This window comes from Fundulus heteroclitus, chromosome 13, assembly GCF_011125445.2.
Source record: "Fundulus heteroclitus isolate FHET01 chromosome 13, MU-UCD_Fhet_4.1, whole genome shotgun sequence".
Lineage (NCBI taxonomy): Eukaryota > Metazoa > Chordata > Actinopteri > Cyprinodontiformes > Fundulidae > Fundulus > Fundulus heteroclitus.
Window position 1 is genome coordinate 4,160,756 of NC_046373.1, and position 17,032 is coordinate 4,177,787.

Sequence of the window (17,032 nt, forward strand, 5' to 3'; positions counted from 1 at the left end):
ATAAATATTTAGTATGGGTTTAGTTTCCTGCCAAAACGTTGCACACAAAAAAATATGTTTCACACAAAAAAAAACTTGTTTTGCAAACTGTCTTCAAACGTTGCACTCAAAATATCATTTATAAATTGTCCCCGAGTACAATACTACGGAAGGGATCCGTACAAAACGGTCTCTGCTCGCACAAAACAGCCTCTGCTCGACTACGAAACATTTCCACACCTCTGCTGCCAAAAGTCAAGCGATGGATTAAGAGTTGTTGTTCAGACTTCCCGACAGCAGGGGGCGCACTCGAAAAAAGCGGAAACGCGCCGGTTTGGCTGAGGGAGACAGACGTGATATCACAGCTAACCATCAGCACCTCACAGTTGAGTTTCAAAACTTTCCCAGTGAAAAAATAATAGCCGACTATGCAGATAGAACATGTAAGATTTTAGTTAAAGGCACGTTTTAGTTTTATCTTTGATTTAGAATTAAGATATCAGCTTACTTAAAAAAGTCTCCAGCGTGTATTTCTTGGACTCATCTTTGCTGGATTGGTTCGGTGCTCCCAGCCCTCTCATCAGCGTCCTGACCCTGATCCTCTGACCACCAGTCTGGTGTGTGTGTGTGTGTGTGTGTGGTGAAGTCCCGACCCCAACTTTGGCAACCCTTGCTCTATGATACCCTCATTCACTGAGAATTAAAGTGCATGTAACATAATTTTTTACAAAATTTCCTTCTCAATTGTGTTTGGACTAAAATACTGTATGAGGGACTAGTTTAGAAACCCAACAGACCTGGACCAAGATTTAAAAGCACTCCGAGGAACCTTAGCGGTTCCAGTTCTCAACCAGAGCTGGTTTGGTTTTTCATGACCAAAGATTCAACTCAGAGCCACTTAGTTACACCACTGTAAACATGTCATTAGGATCCAATCCTCCCTCTGTTATATTGTGAGTTTTTGTGGATTGAAGTGCTTGGAGACAATTAATATGCAAAATCCTATTATTTATCACACTATTCTTACCCACAGATGTAACCAGTATCCCCAGTGTCATTTATTAATATCGTTTTAAACAACAAACGGTGCTTTGGAGCGCTGCACAATCCCAATCAGCTGATCTTCCAAATGCACCAGTCAACTGTGAGTCAACTAAGAGGACAAGTGACTGCCCCTGCATTCTAGCAGCTCACTTGTTTCCCGCTAGGGTCACAAAGAAAACTGATATAGATTTAATCTACCTCTTAGGTATGTACCTAAGAATAGCAATTAAGATTATTTATCGTTGCTTGTGAGCTTCAAGTTAGTGTTTGAGGTTGGAAGGCCTCCTTCTCATCACCCTAATGTTTCTCTATTTATTTTTTAACAATTACATTATATGCTGGGGAGCTGGTAAACAAGGTCATGGACTTCCAGCCTACCAGTCTCACGAATCCGCCATTTTTATTTCTCTGAGCAATTTTGTAGTCCAAGCTGAAGGATGATGAAACTACAAAAGGATCAGTCAAGATGTTTGGTTGTTCATTATGCTGACCCTCAGAGTACTACAAAAATGGCTGAACGGCGTTGAATGGAAAGCTCTGCAATCTGGAGGAGAGCAGGGTTTGAAGTGCCTTCTTCAGATTTAAAGAGACAGCACCAAAACAAGTTGCTCTTAGATGCACCCCAGTGCAGGGGTAAAAAGGGGGACCGTGGGGGTAAATTAACATGGAATTCAGACCAAAGCATTGCAGTTCCACTTAAAATATAGACCACAACTCAATGAATTAAATGTGAAACGGAAGGCATTAAGCAGCATGATATATCCCTTTTAAGTTGCTTAAAGTTGCTTTGGTTTGATCAAAGTACATAATCAGTTATATCTAACAAGGCTGAAAGGGATCAGAACAATTGATAGAATGAGGGAGTAATATTTCTTTGTTTCATAAAATGAAATGGAGATGGAATTATTAATTTCTTTTTATGATTATTTAGCTGCAGAATTTATAAAAAAATGCTTTATTATAAAGAGAAATAAACTGATATTCACCTGTTAACCACAGGAGGTAGGCTGAAAATGATTCATACCCCCAGGAAGATTTAGGGTTAAATTATTGATTATAATTTGACCAAGATGTTTTGTCTGACCTTGTTGAACGTGCAAAGAGCTTTTGGTTAAGTTTATCTACAAAAGACACTTCTGTCAGCAAAGCAGCCACACAGTGTTAAAAAAGAAGTTGTTGTAAGTTAAGAGTTTAGTTCTGCCAAAATGATTCATAACCCCAGGCAGATTTAGGTTTAAAGCAATTTTTTCATTTTATTAACATGTTTACTCGGACAAGAAGTAATGTTGATGTTCTGGAGCGATCCAGACAGATTTCTGACCCAAATCGGATGCGATGTCTGTGGAGAGAGATAAAGATTAGGGTGACGGTAAAGAGGCTTTCCTACCTCAAAGTTAGTCACCACAGCTAAAAAGTAAAAATACTAGTCAATCCTGTAAAAAGTGACTCTGTAAAGTTTTTTTATGATATTGTATGTTGTTGTTTTTTGTCTTCTGGGTGGTACTTGTGCTATTTGCTTTTAGATGAAAAAAAAAAACTTTGTGATTGAATTAAAATTCTTTGGCACTTTGAAAATATTTTAGCATACCGACATGGGTTCGTGTTTTTTTCCTGCAACCAAATCTCTTGAGCATCTCTTGAGGTTTTAGTTATTCTGAAATTAAAGTGTATTTCATGTGACTGATCTCTCTCTCATTACAGTGTTTGTGTTTATTGTGTTAATCATATAAAGAATATATAAACCAGTGGTTACCATTTTATTTTACTATGTATGTGTATTGATTTACTTTCTCTCTCTCTTATCGTTGCAGAAGGCCTGCAGACAGCAGAGAAATATGTTGTGACGATAATAAGTGTTTTTCTAAACATGTCTGAAACTGTTATGAAATGTATTCAGCATGTATCTGGAGTGCTTACGCATAACTGTACTGTGTGGACTGCTTGGTATTATTTCAAAGGTCACAGAGTGTTTTGCTTATCCCTACCCCTTAGCTTGACAATGTAACCAGGGATTCCTTTGGATAATAAAAAGAGAGGAGGCGACGGAGTATACTTTAGAGCGAGTAGGAGATCTGTATTAAGCATCGCTGTTCGTTCTCCTTGCAAGATGAAAGCTAACTTTCCTGTTGTCTCTCCTCCTTGTGTTTGTTTAATGAATGTTTTAGGTGTTTGAACCTGACTTTAGCTACTTGAAGTGTGCGTTTTAGCTACTTCAACACAGTCCTGTTTCATGGTTGTCATTTGGCAACTTCCTGAAGTGTGGATGAAGAACTGCCATGGTCCTTGAGCTCTCTAATACCCTTCTTTACACATCTTTATGGGTCTGTGTGTTTCAGGACATGCCCTGTGGTCACCATGGTGGTCAGTACAGCTCGTGCTGTGAGGAAGGCTTTCAGAGAGCTACGTTGATCGCTGTGGACCCTTGGGAGTTCAGCTTTGCACTAAATACTGGTGAGTTGTTTTCCTGCCAAAGTCCTGTACTCAGGTGTGCATGTAGTTATTCTGAGTTTAAAATGCTTATATAAAAAAATCATGTCATGTATTGGAGGAAATGGGGTGTTCCTCAGAGGTTTATATGTATGTTTTGCTTTTTAGAAGAGTTGGACATTTTGAAAAAACAACATATATGTTTTGAATCATAATTGAAGCAATCAAAACACTGTTGTCCTTTCCCCCCTGTGGTTGTGTTTGCAGGATGAACCAAGCCCGCGTGTACCTGCGGGTCTACAGGGTTGGCTACACAATCCAGTGTCCTGTGAAGAAGAAGAACACATAAGCAGCAAAAGAAAACAGTAAAAGATGCACAGTATCTGCAGCACAAAAGCATTTGGTTTGTGTGTGTGAACGCAAAAAACACAGGGGCTGGACCCAGGCAATCTCAGAACTGGGGGACTAAATGAGAGGGAGAAATTGTGAGCGCCTCTCAGGTCTTAGCCTTCGTTTTGAATTTGAAAGAACAGCCATGCAGCTTCCTTAGAATATAAAATTGACTATGTTTCATAATTTGTAATGATTTGCTTTTAAGTGGTCACTGAATGCTTCAGGTTTAAGTTATATTTTTATCATTTCTGTTATGCAGGAAAAAATGTGCTGTCTGTTCTGAAAAGCTTAAAAAAAAAAAAATTCACCCAGGCCAAATTATGCTTTATAGCCACAGATTTTAAAATAGACTTAAAGGATTTTCTTTTAGGTGTTTCAGTAACTGAAAGAATTTACGCAAGCGCCTCCTCGTTCTCCACACAGCCCTTTGTGTGGTGCCAGTCCATGGCTCCTTATCAGGGATGAGGGGGTCTAATCTCCCCTGAATGATTGCATAGGATATGGGGAAAGGGGGCAATCCGCTGTTGGGAGACTCTAGTGGCAAAAAAAAACGTTTTTGACTCTGTGGAATGAACTGCCACTGGTGGTCAGGCAAGCTCCATCTCTTGATGTTTTTAAAACTCGTCTGAAAATGGACTTTTTTTTCTTTGGCTTTTAACTCAAAGTGAATTTTTTTTTATCTGTGTTTCGATTGTACTTGTATTGTTTTCTTCTTTTTTGTTTACATCAAAGTGTGTCTTATGTAATCATTTTTATGTATTTTTTTTCTTTTTTAGTGCAGCACTTTGGTCAGCTTCTATGTTGTTGATTTCCGTGTGTTTGTAAAAGCACAAATACTTGGAGACATCAGCTTGCAGGGAAGGTTCCTCATAGCAACGCATTGGATTGTCTCCTTCCACTCCACTAGGGGGCTTTACAATTTGTTGAGTTAATTTATTCCGACGAGCCAGCGGTAACCGGAAGTGGTTCAACCGACACCGGAAGTGATCTTTCCGCCATTAAAAGCCGCTCGAAATCAAATTATAACGGTCGGGTTATTTCGCAATTACATTTCGATACATTGTTCAGCTTGGTGAGTCGATTTGAACATTGCAACTTAGGACATCGAAGCTTGGAAACATGTTTTTTTTTTCTGTTTTAGTACTAAGTTAGCAAAACAGTGCCGTGGTTTCATGGTAATGCTGTACATCAACCGCTAGTCGGCGCTATCCTAGCGCAACTGATATTGCTGTAATTTATACTCCCTATACCATTTGTGGTTAAAATGTCAGACTTAAATCCAGCATAACATATGTGTTCATATAATTTAATGTTAAATTCTAAATGTGTGGTTTAATTTCTTACTTTTAGCCTAGTTAGCCGGCTAGCCCACGGGGCAGGAAACAACCACTACCACCATGAGGCGCAGTCCCCCCCGGCCCTAACCGTTTTCGTGGTGCCCGACTCGGCTGCTCCCCGCTCAGATAGACGTCTCCTGAGCGTTGGAAACCCACTTTAGATATCTTAATACGACAGAGAAGTACTTGGTTAAATTTAACACCTTTTTCAAGTTATTTTCTCAATAAGAGTGTGAAGATGTTTTGCTTCCTTTGTAAATGAGTGACGAAAGGTATGAACCGGATTCTTTGTGTAATCTGCTGATTTGATTTAATGCTGTAAGATGATTTCCACTCAATCTGATTTTTTTATTTAGTTTTACTTGTTGCTACTTATTTGTGAAAAGATAACGTCAAACTTAAATATCTGTTTTTACAACTTTTAAACAGAAAAGTCCTCTAAGGGAGGTGGGCTATGGAGATGACGAAAATTCAAGTCTGCAGAAAAAGTAAAGATTTATAACAATCCTAATTTGTTTCCACGTGGTTTTAATTTATTTTATTTTCCTGCAACAAATGACTTGGACAACCAAAATCTGACATTTTCTCCTCATTTTGCTGATATCAGCCTGCAGACGGATGCACCGTCTCCCTCTTCCACCACAACCACTGCTACCAGCGAGGCTCCAAGGGTTAGAAAAACCTCCTGCTGGCATCATTGGTCTCTTCATAACAAGGTATGTTTAGCAGAGCTGATTATTTTAATTAATAAGCAGCAAAAAAAAGGGGTTGTAATTTGTCTCAGCACGGTCTGAGTTCATCTGATACACACAGATGAACTTAGTCAGAAGAAGAAAAAGCAGACCCATCTCCCACAAAATGTAGACTCATCACAATTTTGTCACCCTCAGTGACAGAAAGGAGGTAAATAAAACTTCAACTGCAGTTTTATAATTTCTCGTTATGTTGGTGTTATAAAGGTGTATGCCATTCCTTTTCTTTATTTTACAGCTGCAGCAACAGTGAAAAGTCTCAGGGTGGAGAGACTAGTGCAGGGTTTCCGCGGGGCATTAAAAATCATTAAAAGTCATTAAATGCAATTTTTTAAAAACAAGCACTGAAAGTTTAAAATATATACTAAACCAAACCGTGAGCCACTGAAGGGATTTCAGTATTGAGGTGATGTGATCATGAAAGGGGTCGTTGATAGCCTAGGTAACAGGATTCAGCCTTAGCATGGCTGAAGTACACAATTAAACATCTCTCTCTTTTTATCAGCAGTGTCTGCGTCATGAATGACAATTCAGGACAACTTGGAGTCCAGGTGGAAACTGCTCCTGATGGTGGCACTCTTCCCTCATTTGCAGCTGAGAAAGATTCACAGACCATTAAAGAAGACAGCGGAGAAGTATTTCTGACCTCTTCTCCCACAGAAACGAGGTAAAAGCTTTATAACATGTCTGTGCCATCATATCAACTATTCGGGTTTCATTTTACTAAAGAAGAAATAATTCCTCATGATTTCTAATTCCACTGATGTGAATTTTTATGTTTATAATCCGAAGTTTAAAGAGAACCAGGGAAGTGGCAAATACCAAACCTGGACACCAGGATCTTCCCTGCACACAATCTTCTCCTGAGTCAGGAAACACTCAGACTAAGAAAAGGATAAAAACATCGTTTTGGTTAACCCTGTCCCAACTGTTTCATTATAAGGTATGTTGAACCAAGCTGAATGTTGTTGATAGCATCAACTCCGTATCATATAAATAACAGAAACAACCACAGCATGTTCAGTTTTTGCTGTAGTGAAATTGTTTTTTATCACAAAAGAGAAACTTTCCACATGAAGGCGAAGAAGGGACACATATAGAGCCTTCCATTCAGATCATGTCTGTCGTCCACAGGCTAGATCCAACAGTCCAGGACTTAAACAATTGGCAAAGAAAACCATCCCTAATCACGAGGTAGTCTGCTTTTGGTAAACAAAAGCACAAGAATTGATAGATACCGTATTTCTCAGACAATAAGGCCCACCGTGAATGTACGTGTCTTTGTCCACATATAAAGGCACTAAATATTCTTCCTAAGTGTGTAATATCACTCCGCCCCTTCACGTACACAGCTCTCTCCTGAAAGGGAGAGCAATCCGTCTCTGTTTGAAGGACAGAGTAGTTGGACTTCACTGCCCCGTTTCTAACATAAGGCCAAAATGAACTTTTAAATTGAATTAACTTACTAGGTTTATTGCTGCTTGCGCTTACTGGGGCGCGGGCTGCCTAAATGTTCACATATGCGTACTATGAGCTTGGTGGAGTCCACGCTGACTCTCCATGGATGTTTTACCCTTCACAGATGGAGTGTACTGTTGCCTTCATTTCCCGTAGCAAATCCCTACAATTCCCACATTTTCTGCCAGCGGGACGAAGCGGCGGAACGGATGGTAAGATGTGGGATTAGCTAGCTGAGCACCTAGAGCCATTTCTTTTCCAGCAGGCTCCCACCTGTCAGTGAGAACAGAGGGATTGTGATGCTGCGTGTTCCTTGTGACCGCCTGCTTGGAGCGGCTCAGTGTATCAAGCTCGGTGTCACATATAAAACAGTTCAATGTGAAGATTTCTAGCCACCAAGAAGTCGTAAAGAATGAGCTGTGTACGTACGTACCTCAGTGGAGTGAACTACGCCCGAGGCAGACCGGACACTTTTTTTAAAGAAAATTTAAGTATTTTAAGTACGCCTTATAGTCTGAAAAATATGATACAAAACCCTCTGCTCTAAAACTACTATACAACTTTTTAAAAGGGTCGAAACTGAAGCCCATGTTCTGACTGGTTCTTTGTCTTGTGTGTTTTAAGGTCACCCAACTTGGGGCTTACTTGCTACATGCACTCCATCCTCCAAAGCCTCCTGACCCTGAGCTGCTTTGTTAAAGAGCTCCACACCCAGCTGTCGGTGTGGATCTCTCACCCCAGAGCCCAGCTCTTCAGGTACAGCCCACCAGACAACAAAACATGGGTGTCAAAGTCCAGTCTTCGAGGGCCGGCGTCCTGCCAGGGACACATCTAAAAGTTTCAGGGCTTTGGACTGATTGGAGCTTAAAGCCATGCTCTAAAAGATCTAGGGCTGCAACTAACAATTATTTTAATATATTAACCAGTCAATTTTTTTTGATTGATCAATGAATCGGACAAAAAAGTTTATGTTTTCAATTTCCAGCTCTTCTTCGAAGAGTCAAAAAGGTTGTCAGACATTTAAAACTTTGTTTTTCTTGTGAGGGTTTTACATTTTTGAGGATGTCCTTTAAGGACACTTACTTTTGTTTTTTCCATAAGGGTCTTTAATTTTGGTCTGCATCTTATCATTCTGAGTGTCTCAAAATGTTGTTATGGTTACATAATAACAAAAGACTTGATTCTGGAAAAGTTAGTTTGTAGCCTTGCTCCTCACTACCATACAGTTCCTTCACTCAGACGTCTGCAAATTAAAACTTTAAAGTTGAATTAACAAATTATTACCATCCATCAGTAGGAACAACATTGTATTTGAGTGAGGGCTGGTTTATGCCGATCCATAATCCGATCAGCGTCCGTTTTAACTCATGAACTTGCTGCGCATGCATGTGGAGGACGGGGCAGCAGCGCTTTGAGGGATGATCATTTCCTCCCAACATCTGCAGCACCATGAGTTGCTGAGCCGGTGTTTAATTATGGAAACCAGTAATTATGTGTGAGCGATATGAAGAAAATCTAATGTCCCGATATCTTTGGGCTATATCGCAATACACGATATATATCACAATATGATCAAATAACCTTGAAAATCAAACGTTTTTAGCCACATAGTGCCTAAAGTTGCATTAGTATATCTCAAATTAACATGTAATTTTTTTGTTTGAAAAATTGATTGCAAATGAAAAATGAATCTGAAATGTTTTATTTTAACCAATTTATAACCATCAGCTGCACATAGAAGTTTTTCATAAATTACAATATTGCCACATTAAAGCTCTTAATATGGTCAACGCTGGACCTTCAAAAACAGAACATTCCAGCGGCCAAAAGGAACACCAAGGAAAAAATGGACACAAAATAAACCTGAAATAAAAAGGGGCTCTTTTGTGCTTACAATTTTGTGTAGTAAAAATGTGACAATCCCAAAACAAAAGCTTATATAGTGACAGTGAAATCAACTGACCAGGCGCTGCTACATATTCAGACTTCAGAGCATTTCAAAGATATTTCTATTGCTCTTTAGCTGCTGGGAATGTTATTTAACAAGACACCACTAAAGATTACAAAATAGGAAGTCAGACAATTAGACAATGTCTTCAAAACCCCAGAACCAAAATAGTAATGGGTGGTATGAGAGCATCTCAAAACGATTTAAATAACGATTGCTCTTTATGTGCTATATTTTAAACACCACACACAATGTGGTAAAACAGGAAAGTGTTAATCACATAAGCCAAAGCCCAGATTTTGTCTTAAATAACCCTGAACAAGAACAGTCCTATCAATGCAAAATGTGCACAAGTTTCTATAAATTCTGTGCCAAAAACACAAGCCTGTTAACAGCTTCAGGTTTAATTGAAGCCCGGTGACATGTGATTATATTTCCACTAGTACTAAATACCCTTTCTGATGGGGAACTAGTTGCAGGAACACACAGATACTTTTTTGCCAAAGTCTTCACATTTGGGAATATTTCCTCATGGCCCTGCCACCACTGCAGGGGGTCACATTCATTGTCAGCATTCTCAGATTGCAAGTATGCAGACAGTTCTGCATTCATCAACTGTCTGACTGATGATGTCGCTTGAGAAGAGGAGGTTTTTGCTTTTTTTTATAGAAACCACCAAGTGTTTTCTTTTTTGATGCATTTGGATCTGATCCTGCAGCTCTTTCACTCAGCTGTGAAGCAGATGAGTCTGCTGCAGCCTGGTCAGGCAGCATGACACCTGCTTCCATCTCCATTATGGCTCTGTGCTTGATTTCCTCTAACTTCTCTGTTGTGATGTTGTTTTACATCTGGGATCCACTAATGATGCCATATCTAGCAGGGTATCAGTGGAAGGGTCGGCACATTTCTCCCCAAGATAATCCAGAATGAAAACTTTAATGGACTGGGTCAGTTGAGTGTCCTCATTTGGGGCCAAGATGCTGGACCGGAAGAGATGTAGCACAGGTTTAACACAGGAGACCGTGACATAGCCCTCACCTGAAAGGGCATCAGTGAATTCCACCAGTGGTTTTAGAGCCTTTTGCACTTTTGCCGTGTTTTTTTTTTTTTTGTCTGAGGCCAAGACCTGAGAAATAGCTCAATCATTTTGAAACGGGATCCCCATCTAGTTGAAGACTCGCTGATCAGCTGATGTGTTGGGATCTTAGTTCTCTTTGCACTGTACCCAGATCTCTTTTTTTCTTCTAACTGACTGAAAACGGCTCACAATTATACAGTTTAGCTGCTATACCTGCTTTGTTTTGGAAGAACTTCCAGAAGATTCCTAAGAAGACGACGCAGAGTCGCGCGGGGCTGACACAGCTCGCGCTGCTGCGGGTGTGAGCGGCTTAAGTAATGAAACAAGGTGGTTGCGTTACCAGACTTTGTTTTTACCGGTTCCTTGCAAGTTTTACAAATCACCGGTTTATTTCTGTCAGACTGGCGAACTAGTAAAACCCCGTTTTGGAACCGTTTCCTCCGCCACTCCTTGCTGCGACATATTCACGTGCTCTGTGTTGTGGTTTGAGAGGGCGGCGCTTTGTGACGGCGTGCCTGGGTCCGCGATTACGATTGGTCGAGAGGAAGCAGTGACTGTAGCATCAACTAATATGATAGGCTGAAAGGAAGGAAGGAAAAGTGTTTCTATATCAAACTTTTATCGACCCTATTTTTTTCCTATCGCGCCACACGTCTATCGATCGATATATCGTCCAGCCCTACTCTTCATTCATCTTCATGTGGGTCGTTTTTCTTGAATGTCTTGAGGCATCATATCCAAGTCTGTTGTAAAGATGGTGTCCATTTTCTATGATGACTTCATCAGACTGTACAGCAGTGTAAACCTCATCTTGAATCATGGTGTTCAACAATTTCCAGAACTTTTGTCTTCACTCCTGGGAGGGGGGGGGTACCTTAAAAGCACAGAGAGCCTGAACTCTGGTTTTGCCTGGTTTCTTGTCAACATTTGGCTTGAGCTTGCAGATGAGCATGTGCCTCCAGAGGACTTTTTTTGTTGTTAAGAATCCTTGACAATAGGCACAGTGAAGATAATTTTGGGGTTCAGATGTTGCCTGGGTTGCTTACGAGGAACAAGTGTTCCAGTGCCACTATTTAGTACCTCAACATTATGTGTAAATGTTAAAGGTGTAACAGTCTTTCCCTGGAGCCTTTAGGCAAAGCTATGGCTTGTGCAACTTGAGGTTTGTTATGATGAGCACGCTCCACATGCTTTGACATTTTTATGAACCCCTACTTACAGTACAAACAGTACTGCTTTATGTTGTAGCATTTGGTGGGATCCTGTCCATATTAGTGAAAGAATGATTGGGCCAGTTGAAGAACACAGAAGTCACTTTGCACAGTAGAAGTTATCTCATCGTCTCTTATAACAGCTAGCATGTTCCAAACACCTGGTGATATCTGCTGCCACAGAGCCGAGTTTCATAGAGGTCAAAAACAAAACTAGTTTTTCTTCCAATCTCTGAAGTGGCTCCTACTTGTTTTGAAGAACCTATTCGGACATGTTGCCACAGATCTCGTCAGAGATATAATGCCTGGCAGTACATGCAGTGCATGGAGTCTTTTGCATTGTACTTTTTCTTTGATGTGCGTCTTAGTTTTAGTGATCCCACCCCACTCGCCAAGACCTTTGAGTTATGATTGTGGTTTCCCTTGCTTCATAAGCATTTTCATACGTTGTTTGGACCTCTTGGGAAGACTAAAAGGAAAGGAAATTAATTCTGTAGTGGCATACACCTCTATAACACCAATGGAACGAGAAATTATAAAACTGCAGTTGATGAAGTTTTATTTTTCCTCCTTTCTGTCACTGAGGGTGACAGGATTGTGACCCCGTCCACATTTTGTGGTGATGGGTCTGCTTTTTCTTCTAATACACACAAAATATACTAAATACATACAAAAAATTACAACCCCTTTTCTTTGCTGCTTATTAATTAAAGTAATCAGCTCTGCTAAACATACCTTGTTATGAAGAGTCCAACGATGCCACCTGGAGGTTTTTCTAACCTCCTTAGGAGCCTCGCTGGTAGCAGGGGTTGTGGTGGAAGAGGGAGACGGTGCATCTGTCTGCAGGCTGAAATCAGCAAAATTAGGAGAAAATGTCAAATTTTGGTTGTCCAAGTCATTTGTTGCAGGAAAATAAAATAAACTAAAACCACGTGGAAACAAATTAGGATTGTTGTAAATCTTTACATCTTCTGCAGACTTGAGTTTTCGTCATCTCCATAGCGTACCTCCCTTAGAGGACTTTTCTGTTTTAAAAGTTGAAAAAACGGATATTTAAGTATGTTAATGTTTCCTTTTTAACAAGTTGGAATTTATTGTTAACTACAGATAAACAACATTATTTAATGTTCCTGGATGAACATTTATTTCTACTTGAAGTGAAGTTGTCACTTTCCGTTTGTGTGAGTTTGCTGTTAGAAGAATGAAAGTGCTCAAATCACTCTTTCAACTATTGTCCTATTATCAAGGCAAGGCAAGGCAAGGCAAATTTATTTATATAGCACAATTCAGTACAAAGACAATGCAAAGTGCTTTACATGATTAAAATATAGCAAAATAAAACAGAATAAGAGCAAGTAGGAATAAAATATAGAAAGAAAATAGAACAAAAAAGTGGTGATTCAGTTAACTAGGACAGTTGAAGGCAATTTTAAACAAATGTGTTTTTAATCTTGATTTAAAAGAACTCAGGCTTTCCGCACTTTTACAGTTTTCTGGAAGTTTGTTCCAGATAATTGGAGCATAGGAACTAAATGCTGCTTCTCCGTGTTTAGTTCTGGTTCTAGGTATGCAGAGTAGGCTGGAGCCAGAAGACCTTAATGGTCTGGATGGTTTATACGCTGATAACAAGTCTGTGATGTATTTAGGAGCTAAGCCATTTAAGGATTTATAGACTAACAGAAGTATTTTAAAGTCTATTCTCTGAGATATAGGGAGCCAGTGTAAGGACTTTAGAACTGGGGTTATGTGCTCTACTTTCTTAGTCTTAGTGAGGACGCGGGCAGCAGCGTTCTGGATCAGCTGCAGCTGTCTGATCCACTTTTTAGGCAGACCTGTAAAAACACCGTTGCAGTAATCAATTCGACTAAAAATAAACGCATGGATTAGTTTTTCTAGATCCTGCTGAGACATCAGTCCTTTAATCCTAGAAATGTTCTTCAAGTGATAGAAAAAAACGGTTCAAAGCCAAACGGTTTGGTGTTCTCTGGACAATACCTGATACATCAAGAGTTATTTGATAAATATTCCATAACTTCAAAACGTCTGTAATTTCACAACATTCCTAATACGTAAGCATGCAAACCATAATATGCCAAGTACCTAGTTAGCAATTCTTCAGCAGATTATTTTGTGCTATTTAAGGGAGAACAAATATATATTGAGAGTTCTAACAGAGAAACTATCAAAAGAAATACAGAGGAAAAATACTAATTGTGTGAGTGCAAATGTATGATTCTATACAATCATCTTGAATCCAGACTAGACAGTTTTCATACCGTTCGTTCTCATGTGTGTTTTCTGCCACATCTTGACATTCAGCAGCAGTTTCCACCTGGACTTCATGTTGTCCTGAAGTGTCGTTCATGACGCAGACACTGGTGATAAAAAGAGAGAGATGTTTAACTGTGTTCTTCAGCCATGCTAAGGCTGAACTACATAAGTTATAAGTTCAATTTTAAGACAAGTAGAGAAAAACTGAACAAGTAACCAATAATTCCTGAGGCAAAAAAATCTCACATCTATATTTATATATTTATATTTTATTTTGTAATAACTTAAACTGGAGTTGGCCTCTAAAAAGTCTAATGTAAAGAAACTCATACGTGGTGGAGAATTGTTGGACTGTCTCATCTCTGTGGACAGCTTGTAGCCGCAGCTCATGGTGAGGAGAGACAGGACTGTCAGGGACAGGTGAAGCCCTGAACGGGACACTAGTCTCTCCACCCTCAGGTGTTTCACTTGTGCTACAACTGTAAAATAAAGAAAGGAATTAATTCTGAAGTGCTATACACCTCTATAATGGCAACTTAACAACAGATGATAAAATATGAAACTGCAGTTGATAAAGTTTTATTTTACCTCCTTTCTGTCACTGAGGGTGACAGGATTGTGACCCCTTCTACATTTTGTGGCTGATGGGTCTTCTTTTTCTAAATACACACAGATGAACTCACTCAGACTGTGCTGAGACTCAAACATTACAACCCCTTTTCTTTGCTGCTTATTAATAAATGAATCAGCTCTGCTAAACATACCTTCTTATGAAGAGTCCAACGATGCCACCTGAAGGTTTTTCTAACCTCCTTAGGAGCCTCGCTGGTAGCAGGGGTTGTGGTGGGAGTGGGAGACAGGCTGAAATCAGCAAAATGAGGAGAAAATGTCAAATTTTGGGTATCCAAGTCATTTGTTACAGGAAAATAAAATAAATTAAAACCACGTGGAAACAAATTAGGATTGTTATAAAACTTTACCTCTTCTGCAGACTTGAGTTTTCGTCATCTCCATAGCCTACCTCCCTTAGAGGACATTTCTGTTTTAAAAGTTGTAAAAACGGATATTTAAGTTTGATAATGTTACCTTTTTAACAAGTAGCAACAAGTCAAACTAAAATACAATCAAATTGAGTGGAAATCATCTTTGTGTAATCTGATGATTTGACTTGATGCACGTTTACAAAGGAAGCAAAACATCTTCACACTCTTATTGAGCAAAATAACTTGAAAAACTGTAATGTTTTACTGCTGCTGCAGCTTTAAAATAAAAAAGGGAAATAAATGATATAGTGCTATACACTTCTATAAAACCAACTTAATAATAGATGATAAAAATGTAAAACTGCAGTTGATTTGACCTCCTTTATGTCACTGAGGATAAAAAGCTTGTGACCTCATCCACATCTTGTAGGAGATGGGTCTTGTTTTTACTTCTAAATACACACAAATGAACACAATTACAACCCCTTTTCTTTGCTGCTTATTAATTAAAATAATCAGCTCTGCTAAACATACCTTCTTATGAAGAGTCCAACGATGCCAGCAGGAGGTTTTTCTAACCTCCTTAGGAGCCTCGCTGGTAGCAGGGGTTGTGGTGGGAGAGGGAGACGGTGCATCTGTCTGCAGGCTGAAATCAGCAAAATGAGGAGAAAATGTCAAATTTTGGGTATCCAAGTCATTTGTTACAGGAAAATAAAATAAATTAAAACCACGTGGAAACAAATTAGGATTGTTATAAATCTTTACCTCTTCTGCAGACTTGAGTTTTTGTCATCTCCATAGCCTACCTCCATTTGAGGTCTTTTCTGTTTTAAAAGTTGTAAAAACAGATATTTAAGTTTGATAATGTTACCTTTTCACAAATAAGTAGCAACAAGTAAAACTAAATTACAATCAAATTGAGTGGAAATCATCTTAGTGCACTAAGCCAAATCAGCAGATTACACAAAGAATTCGGTTCATACCTTTCGTCGTTTACAAAGGAAGCAAAACATCTTCACACTTATTGAGCAAAATAACTGGAAAGCCTGATTTTAGGTTGGGTGGATAGGGCACCAGCATTCTCCTCCTGAATCCTCCTCACGATGGCTGCAGAGGCTGGGGTTCTGGGGACAGTTCTTTCCTCAATTTGTGGTCCCACCTATGCCTTTCCCTCTGTTCCACTCTGGGTTCAGTGCCATCCAAATGACAAAGTTGTATGCTGAGATGTCCAACATGTCAAAGAATATTATCAGTGGCCAGCGTAGATTCCTCCGTTTGCAGCTGTAGGCTGTCACCAGCTTGTCTATGTTGTCTACCCGTCCTTTTGTGGCATTATAATCCATGATGATATCTGGTTTGCGATGGTCCCGGTCACAGATTCTTTCATCCCCCTGCAGTGCACTCATGAGTACCACATTCTTGCCTTTGGCACACAGGATAGCAGGGTTATGTCAGCCGTGTACAAAAACTTGGAAGACTTGACAGGCCTTTTCTTTGAAGTCAGCAGTTGAGGAGGGAGCTCTGACTTGTTCTATGTTGTTCTATGTTGTTCCCACCGTGGTCAGCTTCCTCTTTAGGAGATCCTGTTCCAGCTTGTGCGAGATAAAAAAAATTGTCACATGTGATGTTGTGTCCAATGAGTCCCTGAGTCATATCCAGGGACTAATCAGATGCAGATGTGGCAGAACTTCCAATCTTCATTTTAACGTCCAATTTGATCAGCTTGGTCGGTGATAATAGTAATTTTGACCCGTAGCCATGTGCTACGGTGACAACCACCCATGGATTTACAGTATGAGCAGCCAAGAAATTTAGCTGCTGATGGGGAAAAATGCCTGACAGCTGGCCCGGTGGCATCATGTTCTATCCCCCCGGTCCTTGGGAACCCTGAGGGGAGGTGTCCGGGATCTGAATCCCAGGTCTGTCTAACTGGATGCCAGACTGGCTCACGAAAGTCCCTGCTGGGTCTCTGCCGTGCATCACGGGGATAGGAACCAAAAGGCCTATCACCAGTCTGAGGCCACGGCAGAACACTGGGGGTAGCAGCTGGGCGCCCTAAACGCTGGAAGCCACTGGAAGTGAGGCATCAGACTGACGTGTCTGCAACAAGCACTTCATCTCTGCCAACAACTGCTCCACCCTTGTGGCCAG

General features: G+C 40.0%; 1 long non-coding RNA gene across 1 annotated transcript; it reads left to right on the forward strand.

The window, feature by feature from the left end:
* The first annotated feature begins 6,491 nt into the window (after positions 1–6,491).
* Positions 6,492–9,061, forward strand: LOC110369032. Its single transcript, XR_004932419.1, has 3 exons — positions 6,492–6,599; positions 6,725–6,875; positions 8,015–9,061. It is a non-coding gene; the product is annotated as an uncharacterized LOC110369032 (long non-coding RNA).
* Positions 9,062–17,032: the final 7,971 nt, after the last annotated feature.